The sequence below is a fragment of the Rana temporaria genome, chromosome 5 (assembly GCF_905171775.1).
Source record: "Rana temporaria chromosome 5, aRanTem1.1, whole genome shotgun sequence".
NCBI lineage: Eukaryota > Metazoa > Chordata > Amphibia > Anura > Ranidae > Rana > Rana temporaria.
In genome coordinates, this window is record NC_053493.1 from 180,621,370 (window position 1) to 180,637,402 (window position 16,033).

Here is a 16,033-nt window from a genome sequence, read left to right on the forward strand (position 1 = left end):
CCTTGTACATGGATTTCCTGGGTATGAGAAGGGTAATACAGAGGTATAAGGGGTAGATTCGAGTGAAGAGGAGACAAGGCACCTCCAGGCACAGGGATATCAGCTTTTTATATATCATGTGTAGACGGTTTTCTTTTGTAATAGGACATATTGAGACCTTGTATGTGTTATATCTGTTGTATTATGTATGTCATGTGTTGATGAAAAATGAATAAAGAAACTTAAAAAAAAAAAAAAAAAAAAAAGACCTAGATTCAGGAAACCCACTAATAAACCTTATCAGGTTCAAACCCATAACAGATCCTCATCCTTACAATATGAGGAAAATTACCCTGAGTCCCTGACTCCTTTTTTTAAAGGAAAGATGGAATTATCACACACGTGAGGTGGAAAACAAAAAAGGGCGGGCAAAAGAGGGGGTAAGAGAACACAACAAAAAAATAAGGCAATAATAGACCAGGGCATTTACAAAGTGAATGAATGAAAAATTTATAAAGCGCGGCACATGCGAACTGAATCGCTTCTGGGCGCTAGTTGTTCGTGTCTCATGCCATCAAAAGAGCAGAGTCTTGATCTGTCTTCTGAAAGTCAGGTGGTTTTCCTCCAACCGAATGCTGGTTGGTAAAGCGTTCCATAATCTAGGACCTTGAAAGGCAAACCTTCTTTCTCCTTAAGACTTGTATTTGGTTTTTGGTACCTTGACCAGATTTTGGTCGGTGGATCGCAGAACGCTATTCGAGTTGTGAGGTTCTATCTTGTCGCAAAGATATTGCGGAGCCTTCCCATGGATGCACTTATGTGTCAGGCAGAGTGCTTTGAATGCAATTCTGTCTTTTACTGGCAACCAGTGAAGGGTTCTCAACGAAGGTGAGATTGATTCCCATTTTTTTTTCCCAGTCACCAGTCTGGCAGCCGTATTCTGAACGACTTGCAGACGGGAAATTTGGTACTTTGGGAGTCCGAGGTAGAGGGCGTTAGCGTAGTCCAATCTGGAGTTCACAATTGTTCCCACCACGACTGCTTACGTCTTCTTTGGGGATAAATGGAATAAGTCTGCGTAGTAGGCGCAACAGATGGTGCGCTCCGCTGACTACTGACCCTATTTGTGCATCCATTGTCATGAAGGTGTCGAAAATGACCCCAAGACTTTTGACTTTGGAGCTAGGGGTGATGATTTGGCCCAGAATGGGCGGGGGGGTCCAGGTTGTCGCCAGTTGACTCTTTCGGCTGGCGTGAAACATAAGGAGTTCTGTTTTTGAACTGTTGAGTTTCAGATAACTCCTAGTCATCCAGTTTTCTATCAAAGAGAGACATTTCTCTAAACTGGGATGATGATCCTTTTTGTCGCAGATGCGAAAATAGATTTGCGTATCGTCTGCATAAGAGTGATAGAGTAGATCTTGGCTACTGATAATATCAAGAAGAGGGCGAAGATAGATGTTGAAAAGCACCGGGGACAGGGGGGATCCTTGGGGGACTCCACATGACACCGTACGCTTTTCCGACGTGAAAGATCCTAGTTTAACTGTTTGTGATCGGTTTTCAAGAAAAGAAGAAAACCATGGTAAATCACCTTCTGCGACTCCTGCTACCGTGGCTAGTCGCATCAGTAACAGTTTGTGGTCTACCGTGTCGAAGGCTGCGCTTAGGTCCAGCAGAACCAGGAGACAAGATTCTCCTTCGTCTGCGGCCTCGAGAGCATTGTCCCATATTTTGAGTAAGGCCGTTTCTGTCCCGTGTCCGGGACGGAAGCCTGATTGTAATGGATCCAGTAGATTGTGGGCATCCAGATGCTGTTGCAGCTGTTGTACCACAACTTTCTCCATTATCTTGGAGAGAACATCTAGGCCTGTTATGGGACGGCAGTGAGTTGGGTCCTTGGGATCCAGGTTAGGTTTTTTCAAGATGGGCTGGATTGTGCCCTCTTTCAACAGGGATGGCACTATGCCTTCCTTAAATGACTGGTTTATAAGCTGTGTGATGGGTGGTGCCAGGATGTCGGCACATTACTTCAACAGTTTGGTGGGGATGATGTCATTGGGCGATGTGTTTTTCCGCAACGCACCAATGATATTTTTTGTGGTATCGATAGAGATCGGTTCCAGAGTGAACTTTGTTGATTGTAGAACGTTTCTGTGGGTATTTTGTGGTTGATTGACGGTGGGGTTGTTTTGCTTGATGCTTTCACGGATTCTTTCAATTTTGTTGATGAAGAAATCCGATAGTTCATTACAGAACTCTTGGGTGTCTGAGTTGGGGACTTCAAGACATCCTGGATTCATGGTCTGGGTGACCATCTTGAAGAGCTCGCAGGGACGGTTTAGGGCGCTGTTAATCGCCATAGAAAAATGATGTTTCTTGGCTTTGAAGATTTCTTTATGATATCGTGTTGTTATTACCTTGTAGGTGATGAGGTTATCCTCTGAAGGGCTTCTTTTCCAGGCGGCTTCCGCCCTTCTGCGCTCTTGCTTCAGAAGCGCCAGCTGGTTGTTGAACCAGCCGGACTTTTTTTTCCGGATGCAGGCTTTGCGTTTCGGTGCTACTAAATCGGCTGACTGTGGAGTACCCTTCAAGAAGAACTGCAGCCTGCTCACATAATTTGTAATAAAAACATCTTTGAAATATGCTGAAGCTTCCCTCCAACCACTCTGCATATTTTATATATACACTGTGATTCTGTAATTGGCAAATATGCTGCAGAAATCTCTCTCCACCGAGTCTGGCTGCAACCATTTTAACTGAGCAGCTGAAGCTGCTGCCTGCTCACTTCCTAGATTAACGCAGACACACACCTCCAAGTCTGCAGCCCTCATTGGCCCCTTTTATGACTCAGTATCCCTACCTTTCTGGCAAATTCTCACGAGAGAAAGAGAGCTGTGCACACTGTCATAAGCCTAGGCTTTTTACCAGACAAGAAACAGGAAGTGGGCTTTATAAGGTATTTTAGCGGCAGAAAAATAGTATTTTTATAACAGCTTACCTGTAAAATCCTTTTCTTGGAGTACACTACGGGGCACAGAGCCCAAGTCATTACATAGAGGGGTTGTATAGTTCACCTCAGGTGATTGGACACTGGCACAACCAAAGACACTTTCCCCTCTATATAACCCCTCCCATAAGGTAAGTACCTCAGTTTTGTAGCAAAGCAGTAAGTATCCCAGAAGAGGGACGGGACCTCTGTGTCACGTGGTGTACTCCAAGAAAAGGATTTTATAGGTAAGCGGTTATAACAATCCTATTTTCTTTATCGTACACCACGGGACACAGAGCCCAAGTCATTACATAGTGGGACGCCCCAGAGCAATGCTCAATATGAGGGGAGGGAGACACAAATCAAGCAGACCGCCATCGGACTAGAGGCCCTATACCGCTGCCTGCAGCACACTATGCCCTAAGGCGGCATCCTCATGTCCTCTGACATCTATTTGGTAAATGTATGGACTGAAAACCAAGTTGCAGCCTTACAGATCTGAGCCATCGAAGCCTGATGAGGCACTGCCCAGGAGGCACTTATTGCCCTGGTTGAGTGTGCCTTAACAGGAAAAGGAGGAATTATATTCCTTAAACCATACGATTGAATGATCACTTGTCGAATCCACTTAGAAATGGTTGATTCCGAAGCTGCCTGGCCCTTTTTGGGACCATCTGGCAGAATAAACAGAACATCTGTTTTACGTATCTGAGTAGTTACTTGCAGATAAACCTTTTATTGCGCTCACCACATCCAGACAGTGCAATAACTTCTCCCTTGCTGACTGTGGTTCAGGAAAAATTAAGACAAAACAATATCTTGATTTAAATGGAATGGCGAGACCACTTTAGGAAGAAAAGTAGGATGGGACCGTAATACAATTTTGTCTTTGTGACAAACTAAATAAGGCTCTTTACAACAAAGAGCTGCCAATTCAGAAACTCTCCTAGTAGAGGAGATAGCAACCAGAAATGCGCGGGGAGGGGCGGCTGCTTGGCTCTCTCGCGCGCGCGGGGAGGGGGGGCGGCTGCTTGGCGCGCGGGGAGGGGCGGCTGCTTGGCGCGCGGGGAGGGGCGGCTGCTTGGCTCATATCTGCAATTTTTGTCAGGACTGCGATATTATGGCAGATACATCAGACAGTTTTGACACATTTTTGGGACCATGCTATAAATGTGACTGGCAGGGAAGGAGTTAACACTAGCGCCAGTCAAGTACACAAGCATTTTTGGGTGCTAGTACTTTTGTATCTTTTGAATTATTGGAATAATGTCTGCACCGGCGGATGACCAACTTCAGCCCTGAGGAGAAGGCCATTATTATTGATGGCCTCTCCCAACACGGCGCCCGTCTCTATGGGCCACAGAGTGGCACCACTGGGAAGGATGACCAAATCTGCATCTATGCAGAGATCACCACCCAGGTGAATGCCCTTGGCGTGGCAGCTAGGGAGCCAAAACACATACGATCTGCGGAGACTGGTGAAGGAGAAGCTCGTAGCGATGAGGAGGCATGCCACTGGCACAGGAGGAGAACCAGCCACAAACATCTCCCTGACAGCAGAGGAGATGGTCGTTGTCAGGTGTCTGGATAGGCAGCTGGTGGAGGGCCTCGAGGGCTTTGATTCTGGGGAACAGCCCTTGAGGACAGGTAAGTGTGTTTTATCTTCTTTCTGGTGTGTGGGGGGTAAGGGAACATGTGACAAGTGTGTGGGTTCACCAACATGTGAATGTTTTGTGTCATCCACAGATGTGCAGGAGGGAGCTGGGCCGTCATCGGCTGATGGGTAACCCACGCCATCCATGGTGGAGAGTGACCCCCTCCTCACCTGTTGAGGAAGTGGAGAAGGTCAGGATAGAGGAGGACGCGGTATACTTTATGGAGAAGACCCCCATACCTGGTCCCTCCCAAACCTCCTCCCCTATCAGGGACACCATGCCTATCAGGGACACCATGCCTATCAGGGACACCATGCCTATCAGGGACACCATGCCTATCAGGGACACCCCCCCTCACGGGACACCATCCCTATCAGGGATACCCCCCCCCTCACGGGACACCATCATCCCTATCAGGGATACCCCCCCCCCCTCACGGGACACCATCATCCCTATCAGGGATACCCCCCCCCCCCTCACGGGACACCATCCCTATCAGGGATACCCCCCCCCTCACGGGACACCATCCCTATCAGGGATACCCCCCCCCTCACGGGACACCATCCCTATCAGGGATACCCCCCCCTCACGGGACACCATCCCTATCAGGGATACCCCCCCCTCACGGGACACCATCCCTATCAGGGATACCCCCCCCTCACGGGACACCATCCCTATCAGGGATACCCCCCCTCACGGGACACCATCCCTATCAGGGATACCCCCCCTCACGGGACACCATCCCTATCAGGGATACCCCCCCTCACGGGACACCATCCCTATCAGGGATACCCCCCCCTCACGGGACACCATCCCTATCAGGGATACCCCCCCCTCACGGGACACCATCCCTATCAGGGATACCCCCCCCTCATGGGACACCATCCCTATCAGGGATACCCCCCCCTCACGGGACACCATCCCTATCAGGGATACCCCCCCCCTCACGGGACACCATCCCTATCAGGGATACCCCCCCTCACGGGACACCATCCCTATCAGGGATACCCCCCCTCACGGGACACCATCCCTATCAGGGATACCCCCCCCTCACGGGACACCATCCCTATCAGGGATACCCCCCCTCACGGGACACCATCCCTATCAGGGATACCCCCCCCCTCACGGGACACCATCCCTATCAGGGATACCCCCCCCTCACGGGACACCATCCCTATCAGGGATACCCCCCCCTCACGGGACACCATCCCTATCAGGGATACCCCCCCCTCACGGGACACCATCCCTATCAGGGATACGACACCATCCCTATCAGGGATACCCCCCCCTCACGGGACACCATCCCTATCAGGGATACCCCCCCTCACGGGACACCATCCCTATCAGGGATACCCCCCCTCACGGGACACCATCCCTATCAGGGATACCCCCCCTCACGGGACACCATCCCTATCAGGGATACCCCCCCTCACGGGACACCATCCCTATCAGGGATACCCCCCCTCACGGGATAGCCTGGCCTCCTCTGACCGAGAGCCAGGCTGCCTGCACTGTGGCTGTGCAGGCTGGCTGATCAATGAGAGCCTGCAGGATGTTGTGGGCAACGGCGCAGCCCTTCTAAATTGTATGGTGGACCTGCAGGCCACATCTGGCCTTGTCTCTGAGGTCCGGAGCCTGGCAGCTGCTGTCTGTGAGGAGGGGAGGCAGACAAGGCGCTAACAGCGCAGCAACACCACCTGCGGATGCAGGCTGCCACCAATAGCTACCTCCACAGGATAGCCGTGGCAATGGAGGGCAGCCAGGGAGAGCCCGGGGCATGTTCCCCCACCTGAGGCTCGCCCCAGGAGCCTGGGGACCAGACGGAGCCCACGACAGGGCCGATGAATTTTTGGATTCTGTTAAAAAATAAAACTCAGCACTTGAGTATAAATTATTTTATACTCAGGTGATGAGTTTTTTTTTTTTTTTAAATCCCTGCACACAGGGAGTAGTGCAGGCTACAGTGTGACTGGTGTGTAAATGTAAGAGGGGGGGGGGGGTGACACTCCTGCCGGCAAAGGGGTGTCACCCTCAGTCGTTGGGGAGAAGTTATCCCCACGACCCGTGTAAATGGTGTATGAATGTACAGCAACCTAATTGGAGCCTTGGCGCGGCGTTGCTGCTCCCAAGTCCCGTGCGGTGTACTTGGGCTAATCCAATTTGATGAGGATGTGGGGTGTGCGCGCTAGGGACCACAGTGGTGTGCATTCTCCTTGTGCCATGATGAATGTGTGTGTTTAACTTGAAAAGAAGCCTACCACGAGGCATCTCCTGACTGCTCTTCCCTCAGCAGATGGGGGACCCTCAGGCGCGGGGGGGGAACTGTGTGGTTGGGGGGTCAGGTCATCACGTAGGTCAATCTCCAGGCCCTTTCTTATGGCGTAGTTGTGCAGAATGAAACATGCACCGATAATCTGGCACATGAAGTTTGGGGAATACAACAGGGTACCACCAGGCATCGGAAACGGGACTGCAGGAGGCCAAAGGTGCATTCCACCACTGCACGGGTACGTGCGTGTGCTTCATTGTATTTTCTCTCTCCTGGGGTTTGGGGATTCCGGAATGGAGTCATGAGATGGGGTTCAAGTGCATATGCAGCGTCACCTGGAAGGGAAAAGATAGGAGGATGTTAGTCATGCATGTGCCCCTTGTGATGTCTGCACATGGGGTCGGACAGTCATGCCTGACACCCATGTCACTCACCAGCCAGCTGTTCCCATACACGTTCTGTTCAAATTCTGTTGGGATGGTGCTTTGACAGTATATGAAGCTGTCGTGGCTGACCCGGGGTGTTTGGCACGGACGTGCCATATGAGGCATTGGGCATCGGCTATCACCTGTACGTTAATGGAATGCCAATTCTTCCGAATGCAGTATATGTGCTCTGTGTCACGGGGGGGGGCGTAGTGCCACATGGGTGCTATCAAGGGCCCCCACAGTGCGTGGGAATCCTGCAATTCTGTAGAAATCTGCCATTGCCTTCTGCCGCAGATGCTCCTGGGTGGGTTTGATGAAGTGGTGGGACATGCGTCTGAGGATTGCAGGGACAACCTGGTGCACACATCTGCTAATGGTGGATTGTGACAAACCAGCCACAACTCCACTTGTTCTTTGAAAAGATCCACTGGCGAGGAAATGCAGTGTTGCCAGTACCTTGACCAGTGGCTGCACTGCATGTGCGCGATGTGTCTTGCTGGTGATGTCAGCCTGCAGGGTTCTGGCTAATTCCATGATGGCTTCAGGGCTGAATCTGAAGATGCAATACACCTCCAATTCCCCCATGCCAAAGACGTCTATGCGCGTTCGGTATATCCTCTCGCGTGCCCGTCGACGCAGTAGCGCTATGACTACAGCTGCCCCTGGCATGTTGGCATACAGATGTGTTGTCCTCAGGGCCGTCTTTACCATAGGACAAACATGGGCAGCTGCCCAGGGCCCTGTCACTGTTGGGGGCCCAAAGCAACACCCTTTTTTTTTTGCAAACTTTTTTTTAGGGGTCCGGAGGTCCCCAGGGCCCCATATGGCAACCCTCTTTTTTTTTTTTTTTTTTTTTTAATTAAAAAAAATATTTTTTTAATATATTTTTATTTTTTATTAAAGGGCCAATTTTTTTTTTGTTTTTTTTTAGGGGTCCCCAGGGGCCCAGATGGCAACCCCCCTTTTCTATTTATTTTTAAATAAAAAAATATATTTTTTTAATAAAAAATAAAATATATTAACCACTAGCCGACCGCGCACCGTCATTATACGGCGGCAGGTCGGCTCTCCTGGGCGAGAGCCCGTAGCTATACTAGGGGGCTCGTGCGTGCCACCGGAGGCGCGCACGCTCGCCGCGACTCCCGTGTGTGCCCGGCAGGCGCGATCGCCGCCGGGCACACGCGATCGCTCGTTACAGAGCGGGGATCGGGAGCTGTGTGTGTAAACACACAGTTCTCAGTCCTGTCAGCAGGGGAAATGCTGATCTTCTGTTCATACAATGTATGAACTGAGGATCAGTGTTTCCCCTAGTGAGGGCCCCCCACAGTAAGAACACACCCAGGGAACATACTTAACCCCTTCACTGCCAGCAGGGCTGTGGAGTCGGTAGATAAATGTTCCGACTCCTCAGTTTTATGTACTTCCGACTCCTCTGTATTAATATGCGAATGTATTTTATACATTCCTTGAGGGAAAGAAACGCAACCTACCACAGGACTACTGGCTGGGAAGCCAACAGTCTGTCTTTTGCTTAAACTGTGCAATACAGTAAACACAATGAAAACAATCAAGTGGCTGGATAGTAGCAGCAGGCATAAACATCAGGAACAGGATCTTTACCAGTTCAAAAATACAAACCACATTATTTGGTTGTTTTAGAACAAAAACAAAGCTTATCTATAATGAACCAAAAACAAAATCTGTAAAACCTAGAAATGGTTTATATTAATCTTGAAATGTAGTTATAGGCTTAGCAAATGCAAATCAATTCAATGTAGAGTTCTAAGGAAGAGCATATCCTCTTTCATAGAGGCTCTTAAGTCCGACTTTATTATTTTTAGGGCTGAAAATAATCTTTCGACACTGACTTGGGTGGGTGGCATTGCAGTAACTATTCTGGCCACATCACTAACGATCTCTGGATAAACAAGGATGGCTTCTTCAACAGTAAGTTTTGATGAGCGATCATACTTTTCAACTTCTTTTAGTGCTTTATAAAACTCCTGTTGGAATTTTTTTATTTGGACACTTACTGGTTCTCTAACATGCGTTCCCTGTAAAAGCAGAACACAACACTATGGAAAGTATAAGTATTGCAGCTCCTAATTGTGCGTTGCGTGCCATATAGTGAAGCACATGAAAAGCATGCTTCTTCACAGTCACTTAACGTGTTCGTTTTGCGGTTACGTGAGGCACTGCATGCATTGGTCTTTATTCTTACAGTAGAGAAGTCATTAATTATAACTTTTTGTGAATTGGGACATTTAAACTTGCTTTTTTTTTTTTTTTTTATTCCAATCTAAATTTAGTAGGAGTCGGTGCATTGTTTGCCGACTCCAGGTACCCAAAATTTCGTCCGACTCCACAGCCCTGACTGCCAGTGGCATTTTTATAGTAATCCAATGCATTTTTATAGCACGGATCGCTATAAAAATGCCAATGGTCCCAAAAATGTGTCAAAAGTGTCCGAAGTGTCCGCCATAATGTCACAGTACCAAAAAAAAAAAAAAATCGCTGATCGCCGCCATTAGTAGTAAAAAAATATATTAATAAAAATACCCCCCATTTTGTAAACGCTATAACTTTTGCACAAACCAATCAATAAACGCTTATTGCGATTTTTTTTTTTACGAAAAATATGTAGAAGAATACCTATCGGCCTAAACTGAGGAAAAAAAATGTTTTTTTATATATTTTTGGGGGATATTTATTATAGCAAAAAGTAAAAAATATTAATTTTTTTTTAAATTGTCGCTCTATTTTTGTTTATAGCGCAAAAAATAAAAACTGCAGAGGTGATCAAATACCACCAAAAGAAAGCTCTATTTGTGGGAAAAAAAGGACGCCAATTTTGTTTGGGAGCCACGTCGCACGACCGCGCAATTGTCTGTTAAAGCGACGCAGTGCCGAATCGCAAAAAGTCCTCTGGTCTTTGGGCAGCAATATGGTCCGGGGGTTAAGTGGTTAAAGGGCCAATTTTTTTTAGAGGTCTGGAGGTCCCCAGATGACAACCCCCCCTTTTTTTTTATACAAAAAAAACTTATATATTTCTTTATTTCTTTTATTTTTTATATATACGAAGGCATAGCAGCCCATTCAAATCAATGGGCTGCTGTGCCTGCACAAATGAGGGCTGCCAAAACACATGCATGTGAACCAGCCAGGCCCAAAAAAAAATGTTTGCCCAGGGCCCAAACCATATTAACCACTTAACGCCCGTCGCACCACTATTTACGTCCGCAAAATGGCACAGATGGGCGTATATATACGTCCTTGCCTTTGCGCGGGTCGGGGGTCCGATCGGGACCCCCTCCGCTGTGGGCTTGATTCCCTCGGGGAGCGATCCGGGACGACGGCGCGGCTATCGTTTATAGCCGCTCCCCGGAGCTGGAGAACGGGGAGAAGAATAGGTAGAAGAATACGTATCGGCCTAAACTGAGGAAAAAAAAAATGTTATATATGTTTTGGGGGATATTCATTACAGCAAAAATTAAAAAATATTGAATTTTTTTCAAAATTGTTGCTCTATTTTTGTTTATAGCGCAAAAAATAAAAACCGCAGAGGTGATCAAATACCACCAAAAGAAAGCTCTATTTGTGGGGAAAAAAAGGACGCCAATTATGTTTGGGAGCCACGTCGCACGACCGCGCAATTGTCTGTTAAAGCGACGCAGTGCCGAATCGCAAAACCTGGCCTGGGAATTTAGCTGCCTAAAGGTCCGGGGCTTAAGTGGTTAAAGACGGCCCTGGTTGTCCTGCAAGTGTTGGTGCTCAGGTCGTCTAACGCTGCTGCTGTAGTTGCTCTACAGCTGACCTGTGCAACTCTGGTGCAAAGTTACCCCTGCTTTATGAGGGGTGACTTTCCACTTTCCGGCCAAATGTGCGTTTCTGAATCGGCGTATCTCACTCATTTGCATATTAAAATACAAAATCCATGGGAGCGGAAGATCCGTCCAGTGTAAATATGCGCCTACGCCACGCCGGCGTAGAAAAGTTAGGCCGGTAGGAAGAAGCCTATTTTGAGGCGCAGGGGTCGACAAATCCCGGGCGCCATGGCGACTAGAAATAGGGTCCTGGCGACTTGGCTTGGAAGGGGGGGCAAAAAAAAATAAAAAAATTTTTTTTTTTTTGTGAGCTGGCACCATCTGGTGGTGAGCCGTTGGTATTACAAGTTATTACCACCAGATGTGTAAGCTGGCGCCATCTGGTGGTGGCCGTTGGTATTACAAGTTAAGCATTACAAGTTAAACAGCAATTCTAATGTAATTTTTCACTATTTTCACTGCCATCTTCTTCCCTCTAATTAGAACCCCCAAACATTATATATATTTTTTATCCTAACACCCTAGAGAATAAAATGGCGATCGTTGCAATACTTTCTGTCATGCCGTATTTGCGCAGCGGTCTTGCAAGCGCACTTTTTTGGGGAAAAAATTACACTTTTTTAAATTAAAAAATAAGACAACAGTAAAATTATCCCCATTTTTTTAAATATTATGAAAGATAATGTTACGCCGAATAAATTGATACCCAACATGTCACGTTTCAAAATTACGTCCGCTCGTGGAATGGCGTCAAACTTTTACCCTTTAAAATCTCCATAGGCGACGTTTAAAAAACTCTACAGGTTGCATGTTTTGAGTTACAGAGGAGGTCTAGGGCTAGAATTATTGCTCTCGCTCTACCAATCGCGTCGATACCTTACATGTGTGGTTTGAACACCGTTTACATGTGCTGTCGCTGCTCACGTATGTGTTCGCTTCTGCGCGCAAGCTCGTCGCGACGGGGCGCGTTTTCTGGCTCCTAACTTTTTTAGCTGGCTCCTAGATTCCAAGCAAATTTGTCAACCCCTGTTGAGGCGTATCTGGTTCTGTGGGTATGGCGCATAGATACGACGGCGCACATTTACACTTACGCCACGCATCTCGAGATACGCCGGCGTAAGTGCCATCTGAATCCAGGCCAGTGAGTTTTTTGATCCGTTGCACCCCTCCTGTGCATTGCGGCCAGTAAACTAAAGACTTTAACGCTTGTTGGAATAGCGATAAATATTGTGGCAGATGTAAAGTATATGCTACATTTAGGTCTGTGGTGGAAGCCATGTTTTTTCTTTTTCTTTTTTTTTTTAATGGTGTTGACCTGGAAGGGGGTGGTCTTATACAGTGAAGACAGCTCAAAAGCTGTGTTTTCACTTTGAAAATAGGGGGTTGTCTTATATACCAGCAAATACGGTAGCTTATTTTTTTAGTGAATGATTAGATTCATATACATTGGGTGCATGTAAAAATCTGGGTCATTTAGATCATTACAAGGATTATGGCACAATGTATGCCACTCAGGAACTTATTAATACAATAGTTGTTCTTCCTTTTGTATACTATAAGGATTATTATTAGACATTTTTCTAAAGTGTCATTTATGATTTTTATTACATTATTATTTTAGCAAATGTCTCATCTATGAATTTATCTCCAATTTCTTTTGTACATTTTTTATGTCATTCCGATTCCATATATTGATTTAATGTCAATCATATCACAGAATAGTGATTATATACCGCATTTTCCGGCGTATAAGTCGACCCCCTAATTTTCCAGGAAATATGTTGGTTTTGGGATATACTCACTGTATAAGACTACCCCCTTCTTACTAGTCTTTCTGGAAGCTGAGGGGTAGCCAGAACCGCTGACAGAAACAGGCTTTTTCAAATCTCACTGTGCCATTACATTCCTCACTGTGCCATTACATCACCTGCCCCCTCTCTGTTGCCATCACTTGCTCCCCTCTCTGTTGCCATCACTTGCTCCCCTCTCTGTTGCCATCACTTGCTCCCCTCTCTGTTGCCATCACTTGCTCCCCTCTCTGTTGCCATCACTTGCTCCCCTCTCTGTTGCCATCACTTGCTCCCCTCTCTGTTGCCATCACTTGCTCCCCTCTCTGTTGCCATCACTTGCTCCCCTCTGTTGCCATCACTTGCTCCCCTCTCTGTTGCCATCACTTGCCCCCCTCTCTGTGCCATCACTGCAAACGGTGCATTTACTCACTTTTTTTCTGAATAGCAGGCGGTGCGGTGCGGTGACAGTCTCCGTGCTGCGAGCGTCAATGATTTAAAAGACGCGCCTTCTCCTCAGACTGCCCTGTGTTAGGCGGAACACAAATCTTCCAAGCAGCGCCTCTGTTCTGTGTTCCGCCTATCACGGACGTCTTCTCATCTCGTCCGAGGATGAGAAGGCATCTGTGATAGGAGGAACACAGAACAGAGGCGCTGCTGGGAAGATTTGTGTTCCGCCTATCACAGAACACACTGAGGAGAAGGAGCGTCTTTTAAATCATTGACGCTCGCAGCAGCAAGGAGACCGTACCCGGCGTAAGACGACCCCCTACTTTGGATGCTTTTTTTGCATCCAGAAAGTCGTCCTATACGCCGGAAAATACGGTACCCAAAGGCTGTGTAGAGCATTATAATGCAAGCACCTTGGAGAGCCCTCCTGTATAGCAGAATAAACATTACGGATATACACTGCTCAAAAGGATTAAAGGAAGACTTTAGAATCAGAACTCCTGGGATATTGATCTAGTCAGTTAAAGCGGGGGTTCACCCTTAGAGGGCACTTTTCCCCCTTAGATTCCTGCTCGTTTTTACTAGGGGAATCGGCTATTTATTTTAAAATATGTGCAGTACTTACCCGTTTACGAGATGCATCCTCTCCGTCGCTTCTGGGTATGGGCTTCGGGAATGGGCGTTCCTTCTTGATTGACAGGCTTCCGAGAGGCTTCCGACGGTCGCATCCATCGCGTCACGATTTTCCGAAAGAAGCCGAACGTCGGTGCGCAGGCGCAGTATAGAGCCGCACCGACGTTCGGCTTCTTTCGGCTACGAGTGACGCGATGGATGCGACCGTCGGAAGCCTCTCGGAAGACTGTCAATCAAGAAGGAACGCCCGCTCCCGAAGACCCATACCCGGAAGCGACGGAAGAAGATGCAGCTCGAAAACGGGTAAGTACTGCTCATATTTTAATACAAATAGCCGATTCCCCTAGACCGAACGAGCAGGAAGCTAAGGGGAGAAAACATTTTTTTTTACAAATGGGTGAACTCCCGCTTTAAGTAGCAGAGGGGTTGTTAATCAGTTTTAGCTGTTTTGCTGTTAATTTCAATTAAAAACAGGTGCACTAGATGGGCAACAATGAGACGACCTCCAAAACAGGAATGTTTTTTAAGGTGGAGGTGTCTGACATTTTTTTCCCTACTCATCTCTGACTGTTTTTCACTAGTTTTGCATTTGGCTAGGGTCAGTGTCACTACTGGTAGCACAAGGCGATACTTGGACCCTATAAAAGGTTGCACAGGCAGTTCAACTCCTCCACATCAATACATGTCATTGCCAGAAGGTTTGCTGTGTCTCCCAGCACAGTCTCAAGAGCATGGAGGAGACTCCAGGAGGCAGGCAGTTATTCTAGGAGAGCTGGACAGAGCCGTAGAAGGTCCTTAACCCATTAGCAGGACCGGTATCTGCTCTTTTGTGCAAGGGAGGAACAGGATGAGCACTGCCAGAGCCCTACAAAAATGACCTCCAGCAGGCCACTGGTGTGAATGTCTGACCAAACAATCAGAAATTTCATGGGGGTGGCCTGAGGGCTCGATGTCCTCTAGTGTGCTGACTGCCAAACACTGTGGAGCTCGATTGGCATTTTCCATTGAACACCAGAATTGGCAGGTCCGCCACTGGTGCCCCATGCTTTTCACAGATGAGAGCAGGTTCACCCTGAGCATATGTGACAGACGTGAAAGGGTCTGGAGAAGCCGCAGATAATTGTATGCTGCCTGTAACATTGTTCAGCATGACCACTTTGGTGGGGGGTCAGTGATGGTCTGGGGAGACATATCCATGGAGGGACGCACAGACCTCTACAGGCTACACAATGGCACCCCGACTGCCATTAGGTATCGGGATGAAATCCTTGGACCCACTGTCAGACCCTACGCTGGTGCAGTGGGTCCTGAGTTCCTCCTGGTGCACGACAATGCCCAGCCTCATGTGGCGAGAGCATGCAGCCAGTTCCTGGAGGATGAAGAAATGGATACCATTCAATGGCCCCCAGGACACCATCCGTCTCATTAGGAGTATGCCCTGATGTTGCCAGGCATCCATACAAGCACTTGAGGGCCATACAAACTACCGACCGTTTTGAGTTGTTGCAATGAAATTTCATCAAAATGGACTAGCGTGCTGCATAATTTTTTCACCTTGATTTTTGGGGTGACTTTGAATTCAGCCCTCTGTGGGTGGAACATTTTTATCAAATGATGTGCCATCCTCTCATTCCTAACACATTACCCAATCCATATCAGTATAAATATCCAGCATGAGATTTTTGCCCGTTGAGATGGAATAGGTTTTCACAGTGTTCCTTACATTTTTTTCCAGCTGAGAGAGAACAGTTTACACGCGACGCCCAGCCACATTCCCCCAAAGACACCACATGACCGGTGTCGCAACAAGGTAAAGGGGCAGGCTGACGTTGCAGTGTTTGTAATACAAGACTGATGCGGTAAACTAACCCGGGATTTTATATGTGCGTTATTATTCTACTTGGATCCATGCTTGTGATAGTTTGGTGCACTTGGAGCACCCTATACATGCAAGTACTACCATTGGCGTTATTAAAGGTTTTAAAAAGGGTACAAGCACGGTGTATGGTTTTCTAT

General features: G+C 47.6%; 1 protein-coding gene across 2 annotated transcripts in view; it reads right to left on the reverse strand.

Annotated features, from left to right (window-relative positions):
* Positions 1–16,033, reverse strand: part of TGFBR1 (transforming growth factor beta receptor 1) — a 496,179-nt gene that overhangs the window by 364,179 nt on the left and 115,967 nt on the right. The gene's annotated exons all lie outside the window — the stretch shown is intronic.